The sequence below is a fragment of the Poecilia reticulata genome, chromosome 22, assembly GCF_904066995.2.
Source record: "Poecilia reticulata chromosome 22, P_reticulata-male-v2, whole genome shotgun sequence".
Lineage (NCBI taxonomy): Eukaryota > Metazoa > Chordata > Actinopteri > Cyprinodontiformes > Poeciliidae > Poecilia > Poecilia reticulata.
In genome coordinates this window covers 4,138,426-4,148,168 of record NC_088851.1, presented here as the reverse complement: position 1 = coordinate 4,148,168, position 9,743 = coordinate 4,138,426, and the positions used below count along the sequence as shown (strand labels likewise).

General features: G+C 39.6%; 1 long non-coding RNA gene across 1 annotated transcript in view; it reads left to right on the top strand.

Moving 5' to 3' along the window:
- Positions 1–1,098: 1,098 nt before the first annotated feature.
- The window catches only part of LOC145550042 (uncharacterized), a 36,378-nt gene continuing 27,733 nt past the window's right edge, over positions 1,099–9,743 (top strand). The window contains exon 1 of the long non-coding RNA XR_014085894.1: positions 1,099–2,500. This is a non-coding gene — a long non-coding RNA (uncharacterized LOC145550042). The remainder of the gene's footprint in view (positions 2,501–9,743) is intronic.

The following is a 9,743-nucleotide window of genomic DNA, read 5'->3' as shown; positions in this document are numbered from 1 at the left end:
CATATGTTTTGTGTTTCACATAATTGACATAATGTTGAATTACAGTAAATTGTGTCAAAGGAACAGGTTATTGCTAATAGGTTTTGTAAGTCAACCAAAATTGTTTTAAATATTTTTTTTATGTTAACTCCTACTATAGTGGGTGACCATCCTAGGCATGCTAGTCACCAGCCTCTCTAATGCTAACCGCAGCCAACCCATGCTAATGGACAGCAGAGGAAGTAGCTAAGCCAGTCGGTGACCAGTAGTTAGCCTCTCCAAAGCTAACGCAAGTGAATAGTCTCATTTGCCAGCGCTACCCACTCAGTTATCAGTGCCGGCCTAACATTACTTCACCGTTGCCTAATTATTTTAATTATTTGTGATGTCAAAAGTCAGATAAATAATACTCTTAAGGTCAACAATGGTCTGTGAGAAAGGTGTGTGTGAAGATGGCTAAAAATGGCGTTGAAAGAGAAGGACAGGCAAGTGCTGATGAACAGGCTCAGACCAACCATTTCTCAATATTGGGGCACAGAACTATAAGTGACCGGCCAGTCAAGAATAAGTAATATTGATTTGGCAATTTGTCCTTAATTAGTTTTAGTTTCTATGTAATATAGCAACTTTTTGTGTCCCTAATTAGGAAGTACTACTTGTGGTTTTAGCCACTACTCTTTGTTGTTCTTGTCTCAGCTAAAGTGAAATTCATGGAGCACTGCAGGATGAATAAAGCATTTTGGCTCCAAATACATGCATGTATAAGATACTAAAACATGGACGCATGAGCAGCTGGTGATAGAGAACAAGCACAGTGGGCAAAGCTGAAATAAATGAAATGTGACTAGTAGGAATGTGACATTGTGGCACAGTAACCAATCACATCTGACATCTCTCACATGTACTGGATACAAATTGAAATTGCAGCAATTTATTTCCCTGAAACACCCCACTGAGATGTGCTATAGCTCTGCACACTTGTGTAAGCCCGGGGATTGAAATTTCAAAACTGTATTTTCCATCTAAATGGTTTGACCCACACAAGGCTGCATGTGGAAGATGTTTGTCCTGTTTTCCAAATTGAGTGTTTCTTCCTTTTAAAAAAGAAAATCTGAATTTGCACCTGGTTGGCTGATTACTACTAAAACTGAACAAGAAACTGACTGTATATATAAAACCTGTGTGTTTGCTCAAGTTGTCATAATGCTAACAATTTTAAACTTGCACTATTTTGGGGGGGGGGAAAGTTAATTCTAGTTGGTAAGAAAAATATTGATTCCGTCCGTCCATCAATCTGTCACTAATAACGAGATATTTTTCCTGTTCTTGAAACAAGCTTATTTATCCTGCTGAAAAATTAATTCATGGGTACTCAAATATTTGCACTGGTAACTGGACAAACATTCTTAAGGTTTTGCGCTTTCGCATTGATGTGGAGGAGAAAATAAAGGATGGGAATTGGTAGGAAAGGTAGCAGGAAGGAACAGGAGGTGAAATGGAACCCAAGCCCTGAAAAGAGATGAGAGCCCCGAGGAGCACACTGCATCCACCTCCACACCCCCTTCACCCTCCTTCTTTCTGTCCCATCACACCTGTTCACAAGAGGAAAAGGTGATGTCAGCCACTTCACACTTTGGTACAATGGAGGCTGGAAGAAAGCAACAGGTCGCAGAGGGCGGTGTGGAAGGACGGAGGGTTTTTTTTTTAAGGGCCCTGAAGAAGCTCTGCGTTGTATTTACCATGGATACCATGTTTTGGCCCCTTCGGCTGGAGCACAATAACACTTGTGGGTTCAAGTTCCTGTCATCCTCCTATTCTCTCCGCTCCTCCTTTAATTCTGCACCAGCCTCTCTCTCATACATCATATGGCTGCCGAGGCTCAAAGACATGAATTTCCCAGCTATTGGGTCTTTTCTGTAATTACCCTGAGGAGGGGAGGCGGGGGAGAAAACGGGGGGTAAAGTGAAGAGCAGGCGGGTGGGTGAGGAGGGGTGCGACATATTAAAAGTGCCTAAAAAAGAAATACTCAGCATTCTTCTATCACCCTTCACCGATGCAATAAAAGAATAAAGCGAAGTTTTGGGGGCGGGGGGTGGTGGTGGTGTAGTAAGAGGGTACATGAAAACGGGGCGTCTGTCCCCGGAGGGCATCTGAATAAATTAATCACAGCGATTGGCTTTCTCCAGGGTTTTTTTTCCCCCCCTCCCTCCACTCTTCCTCGTCTTCTTTCCTCTTACGGAATGCCGTCGCCTAATTGGACCCTGCCTCGGCGCGGCGTTCTGATTGGCTCCGAGGTAATGTGAGAACCTGAAGACCCCGACCGACGGGGCTGACAGAGGCTCAAAGGGCAGCTTCTCTCCCCCCGGTCTGAATGGAGAGGACCTGGGGAGGTGGTGCAAGTGGAAGGTGGAGGGGAAGGGTGTTGGTAAAGGGGGGGACAACACTATTATACAGCTACTAATAGAGCGGCGGATTTGGAGAGGGATAATTAAGACCAATGGATGGTGGAGGTGGTGGGGGGGTAAGTAGAGGAGAGCGTGTGTGTGTGTTTTTTACGCATGCATGCTCACATGTCTGTAAGAGAGGAGAGGTGGGTGAGGGGGGGATCCCCACCAACAAAAGCAGAGATGTGTGTCCCCCCGTTGCCCCTACCCACCCGAGGGGGGCTCCCGATAGTCAGACATCTGCCTCATTATAGCCTGCACTTCACTGCATGCTGCTTATTGTTGGCAGCCATTCTGTTTTTCCCCCCGGCCGACTGAAATAGCTGCACAGCTATACCAGCTCGGCTAACACACACACACACCGGTGGCCCGGAGGAAGTGTTGTTTTGTTTTGAAAACAGTCACTGCTGGGGAGGGGCGACGGGGGAGACCGGGGAGGGAGACAGCGATACCCTGAAGGTAAAGAGATGAAATCACTCCCAAATCAACTCCCAAAATGGAAGGGAGGGAATCAAGGACCCTAAAGTTTATTCATAAATTATGCAAAATGGCAGATCAGTGCTCTAAGACCACATGTACTGGTTCTGGCATTGTGTGTGTTTGTTCTTTTACTTGTTGCAAACGTTATGATTTGGTCATGAATAAACCAAATCCTGCTCAGTAACACACTAGGCAAACACAGGTGTTTACTTTAGTTTCTCCTAATTATGCTGCTTTCACTGACTGTGCATACAGATGGATACTGTAATGCTGCTGTACCTGTTGAGCCGATGCGACTTGCATTTTAATATTATTTTTTAAAAGCAGGCATGTTGAACTTTCAAGATGAAAACGGTAATTTGTAACAGCCAGAACATTTCATTTGTGGGTGTTTTTTGTTGTTTTTTTTATAGAACATTGCAAAATAGCCAGTGGTGGGACTCAATTAATTGCAATTTTGTCAAATACTTTTCAGACCACAGAGGTCGTCTGGTTCTAATCCACTATGCATCCACAGAACCAGAACCGAACATGGAGAAGCAGCATTCAGTTTCCATGCTCCTCTAATCTGGAACAAACATCCAGAAAACCGCAAAGCCGCCGAATCACCGAGTTCCTTTAAATGTAGACTAAAACCCTCCTGTATAGATTTGCTTTTGATTCATAGGAACTTGAACATTAATATAATTGATTTATATTTGAGTGATTATTTTGATGATGGCTGTTGACAAAATATGTTTATTACTTGACGTAATTTATGACTTGTGTTTTTTTATTGTATGAGGCACTATGAACTAACTGACTTGTGAAATGTGCTTTACAAATAAACTTGATTTGATTTTCAATTCAAAACCCTTTTTTGGCTGCAAAAGTATTGAATAGACATGAGCTCAACAACATATATTTATTACTTTTAATGTTATTCAGCTTCTTCAACCATCAACAATATAGTTAACTAAAACTAACAAAATAGCAAAAACTGAAATTGAGAAAACATTTTCTTTAACTGAAATGAATAAAAACTGTAATTAATGGGAAAGGGTGTAGATCTAATATCCTTTGTTTTTGTGTTTATGATTCTGTTCATTTTTCAAACTGATGTGAAAGGGACTTTTTTCCACACAAGCAGTTCACATCAGCTGTCTACAAGTTACGGCTCTCTGGATTCCTCCTGGTAGCGTTAAGCTGGTCTGCGACAGCAAAGGTTGGGAGAAAACATCAATCAGTTGGTTGTTCAACAATAATTGAAAAACATTTTTTGAAATCTTCTCTTCAAAGTATGAAATAACTAAAACTACTAAAAAAAACTAAACAATATTTAACTAATAACTAATAAAAACTGGCAAAAGCTAATTAAAACTAACTGAATTAGACAAACGAAATAAAACTGAACTGCAATGAGAAACCCACAGCTATTATAAACCTGGTGTTGACTGTGTTACTCAGAAATCTCAAACCTAACATACAAATGTTGAATCTCTGAATAACATTTTTTTTTGGCCAGTTATTGAAAGTTAGTTGTTAAAAAAAATAACTCCAACTCTTTACCCTGTTTGTTAAAACACAACTGAGATTCTTAGTTTTCCGAGCAGTGTTTCCAAATGTCTTGTTCTTGTGGATCTAAATTTCTGGATGTTTTGTTTGTTGCACCTCTAATAGTAAGCAGTTTATCCCATCCACATACCCAAATATATTGTGCAGAGAAATATTCATATTGTCAGAAGCAATCATTGCCAATAAACGTGTTGTATCACTCTGCAATGTTCGAGTGGAAAAAAACAAAAATTGTTGACTGAAAACAAAATAATCTGTTTAATTGAACAATTAATGGGCTCAACGAGATTAGTATTATGATTAATAGTTGATTACACTCCACTGATCCTGTTATTGCAGATGTTACCTACCAGCTGTGACTCAGTGGGAACTGCAATGAGTCACTAATAATGGTTTAATTACACCTTTATTTTCTTTTGCCATACCATTAAAAAAACTGCTTGGCAGCACTTTTGGCTTCACCACAAGTGTTCCAGCGTTTGGAACAAGCTTTAGCCTGTCAAAGCTCCTACATGCTAATGTGTTCAGACTTTGACTTGCAGGATATTTAATCTATGTATATTTCATTATAGTCTGGTTGTGCAGCGCCGGGTAGTGCATGTAGTGGAAGGGGATTAATAGCTTAGTCTAAACTCAAATTTTCATAACAAGCTGCGACAAGATATTCTGTCTTCATTCATTGGACTAATTGCATTTTGAGGGTTTGGTATTTAAGGTGTTGACATATTTAGCGAATGAATGACTGCGGAGGAAAGAACAATGTTGAGCTGAACACATCAGCACTTTCTACTAAAACCTCTAACGAGTCTTTACAGTAAAATACAATGTACTTCCCATTAGATGTGGTATCTCTCCTGTAAGGTAAACAGTTATTCTGTTTGATTTTGTTTTTTCATTGTTATTTGATCAAATTGAAATTGGCTTATGGTGGAATTACGCCTCTGAACATGCAGGAAAGCTGTTCAGGACAAGAAAAAACTTTGTCAAAGAGTTTATTGAGAAGACAACGATCAGTGCTTGGTTTTCTGTGGGGAGGATGGTGTGAGTTAGTTTCAAATATTTATGACTGAAGGTGATGTTTGGATAAGAGGATTAGCTCAACTGTGTCTGTAGGATGGTGGTTGCTCTGAGGGAGAGCTGCCAGTCTGGTTTGGAAGAGAGAGAAAACCGGTGGAACGGAGGAGTTACCTCCAAGGCTCTTCCTGAGGGTCACTGTAGCAGCGTTTTCTTTAGCCATCAACCAAGTACAAAAGTAAATTTGTTTTATGGAAACACATCAATGTTGATAAAGCTCATGTTTTTCTATGAAAAGGTTTTGCACTAGGAGGAGGTGGTTTTTCAGAAATAGATGTATTGCAAAACTTTAATGGAAACACATTTTTCGCATAACGTAAGTCATGTGACCAACAAGCGGATGTTACTACTGGCAGAAACGACAAACAAGACAACAGGAAGTAGTTGGAGGATGATGTTTTTGGGGGGTTTTTTCAGACAATGCACAGCTGGCTCCACCAGAGCTCTCACAGCCTCACACAGTTCATAAAAGGTTGTGTGTCATCCTATGGTGTTGGATCCATAACTCTTCTGTAAAATCACCAACTACAATTTCCCCAAAACATTGCATAGGTAACCACTCTCAAGTTGGCAGGGCTTTTTGCTTCAACACCTGAATAAGACGCCGACTTCTCCTGTGATTTTCTAATAGATGATGAACACTAGCGCCATGGCTAAATTATGAGTATATCTCATGTAGTTATTTACATTGTTGCCATAAATTTATTACTTATTGGGTGAACAAGCGTATTCACATCTAACTTTAATATGGTTATTTCTTGGAACTATCGCAATTGGAACATAGTTATTTCAACAGTATCTGAATATAGACAAAGATTTGTGCACATCTGAATTGGGAAAGCAGCTAGTGTGACTCAGAAAGCTGCTGCAGAGTCTGCTCTGACTTTTGGCCCTGAAAATGTTAAGAAAAGGAAATGTTGGAATGCTCAAAAATACTCAAAGGTTACAATTTCGCTTGAACTGCCACACTGAGCATACTGACAACACTCTTCAGTGTGGTAGTTGTCACTGGGGGAAGAAGATTCAGAAATAGGTGTTTTTAAAGAGACAGAGGCCCAATTTCAAGGCACTAAATTTCAAAGTCAAATTTCTTTTAATTCATATTTGATATATATTGCATTTTTATAACAACTAAAGGTGCACAGTGGCGCAGTTGGTAGCACTGTTGCCTTGCAGCAAGAAGGTTCTGGGTTCGATTCCCATGCCGGGGTCTATTCCGGTTTCCTCCCACAGTCCAAAAACATGACTGTCAGGTTAATTGGTTTCTCTAAATTGCCCCTAGGTGTAAGTGTGTGGATGGTTGTGTGTCCTGTCTGTCTGTCTCTGTGTTGCCCTGCGACAGACTGGCGACCTGTCCAGGGTGACCCTGCCTCTCGCCCGGAATGTTAGCTGGAGATAAGCACCAGCCACCCTCCCAACCCCATTAAGGGACAAGGGTGTACAGAAGATGAATAACAACTAAAGGTTACTTGATTGTGCTGTAAAAAGGAAAATACATTAGTTGAAATCTATCAAAGTCAATGACAGTAGGTCAAAACTTTACAAAAAAAAGTTCATTTATGGTCTCATCATCTCTGGTATGAAAAATCCATGAACCATCTGTAACCTTTTACCTGTCCATATTAAGACTTTCCCATTGATAAAAACCCCCTACCTAACTTGTGAATTATGTCTTGATTTCCGTGGAATGTGGGTTCCTTTCACCGCAGAAGCGAACAGCTAAAAGCACTTTGACTCAAAGTGGAGTTGCCCACCGCAGCCTGCACACTTTCATACAGCGTGATCCCTATCTCCTCGGGGGCTGAGGTGAATGTGGCCTTTTGAGAGTGGAGGGAAAGCAAACATGTCCCAAGCAGCTCCTGCCTGGGAAAAGAACATCCAAACTGTGTGGGCCGTCCTGGAGCGACAGCCTGAGCAAACAACCTGAGAGGGCTCCAGGAGAGCGGGGCGGGGGTGGGGGCGGTGGGGCTGCCGGGTGACTGAGGGCCGTTATGAAGCCAGCCAGGGGCCGTGGTTTCACACAACAGTCACCCCGTTATCTCTTTAAGCACAGCAAAAAAAAATTAAATAAAGGTTGTGTGTGCCTTTCCTTTTGCGCAAAACTGAGACACAAAAAAAGTAAGTTCTAAATGTCATTAAGCAGAAATTTGCTTTTAATTAACTCAAAAGCTGTTTAAATTGGCACTCATTGCTTTCAAGCACAGAAATAAAGGCTAAAAGAATCAACTTTGTTGTGTGAATGGATTTTATATCTAGCTAGTTTAAAGCTGCAGTATGTCACTTTTACAAAAAAAATATTTTTACATATTTGTTAAAACTGTCACCATGTTGTGACAATATTAGACAGATTTTATATATGATCATTCCATTAAGTTATATTTTCAGGTAGTATGATTGTCAATGGATCAGTACTTGTTAGTTTGAAAACATTTTTACTAATATCAGGTCTTTTAAAGCTGACATATTTGTAGTAATGTCTCTTATTTATTCGTAAAGCATATACTTTTCAGTAATGCATTTAACCACTAATTAAATGTTCTGTTTAGTCTTAAATCAGCTTCTGAAGACTGTGGAGTTTTAAATGCAGACTGTGGAAAAAAACAATAACTTAGAATATAAGTTAGAAAGTCAATCAAAGGGATTTGCAAAGGTAGGGGATCTGAGAACAGAAATCAAAAACTAAAGATAGGGGATTATGGACACTCATTTTATTTTAAGATTGTTTTTTATGGAGAAATTATAACTTCAATTTCGTAATGTGCAACCATATCCTGGTTATATTATGACTTTATTTTGGTTGTACTATGACCGTAATCTAGTTTTATAACTTTATTCTGGTAATTTTCTAACTATTCTGATAATATTACAACTTTGTTCTTGCATTATTACAAATTACAATTTTTTTCTAATTTTTATTACAGGTTCATTCTGGTAAAACAACTATTCTTGTAAAATTCCGGCTTTATTCTCTTTATTTCAACTTTATTGTTGTATGACTTTATTCTCGTAATATGATTCTATTATGTATGACTTTTTCTCAAAATATTATGACTTCCTTCTCAAAATAAATAAAATAATTCTTAGCCTGTGACTAATATTCTGCCATAGTTTGTACTTTTTGGTCCATTGTACTGTTACTTTTTCTGATGTAGCTGGTATGCTTTTTTTTGTTGAACTTATTTCCAGTAGAAAATCATATTTCTATGTCACTCTTTGCTCCGTACGTTAGCGTTTTCCCCATCACATTACTGCAGTAGCCAGGTGATGGTCTGCTTGAACAGGGGGGGGCAAACAGATGGCCGAAAGCAGCCCAGGAAAGATGCCTTTGACCGGACGGCATCGCCAAGAGCTGCCAACAAAAAGCTCTCTAATCTGAGGTCCTAGGAGGAAACAATGGGCCAAACACTGGTTGAGTGTGGCTCATTCACTTTGCAGCTGGCTGAGAGCTGCCAGCCTGGAAACCCAGAGCCGTTTGCCGAAAGAACAGAAATCTTTCCTTAACAAGACAGAAAAGAATAAACCTAGAGGTAAATGATGAACATATCCAGATAGGTTTTAAAACTACTGATTTTCTGATCATCCTCAGTTATATCAGAAGTGATTTGTTTTATTTGCTTCATTTAAGCAATGCAAAAAGAAATTTAACCCACTTACATAATGTCCTTGGAAATGTGAGGCAGTTTTGGAAAGTATTACAGTAATTGTTACTAGCTCCATTTCCATTACAAATGTGTGTAAAACATTTAGTATTCTGCTGATATTGAAAAAATGGCAGTGTTTCCATTAAATAAACTCAACTAAAATCACACATGAATAAGTTTATTCACACAGTAAGATATTAAAAATCATGTCTCCATGGAGGAGACTTGCTATCTCCTTTGTGGTTTGTGCCAGTGGCAACATCCAGTTGTTGATCATGTGACTCGTGTGATGCAAAAAAAGTGTTTTCATTCCAATTGTGCAATAAACCAATTCTGATGGCCAAAAAAAAACACCTTTTCCTAGCGCCAAAACGTCTTATCGAAATATGAGTTTTTTTCCATGTCTCCGGTAAGCACATTTATTTTCGAAATGTCAAAATTATTTGGTCAAGCAATATGGAAACCACTACTGACTGTTTCTAACAATAACACTGACAGATGGACAAAGGCAACATGATGATCATTTTCTTTGACTTCTCCAGAGCATTTAACACTAATCAGCCTGATTTGC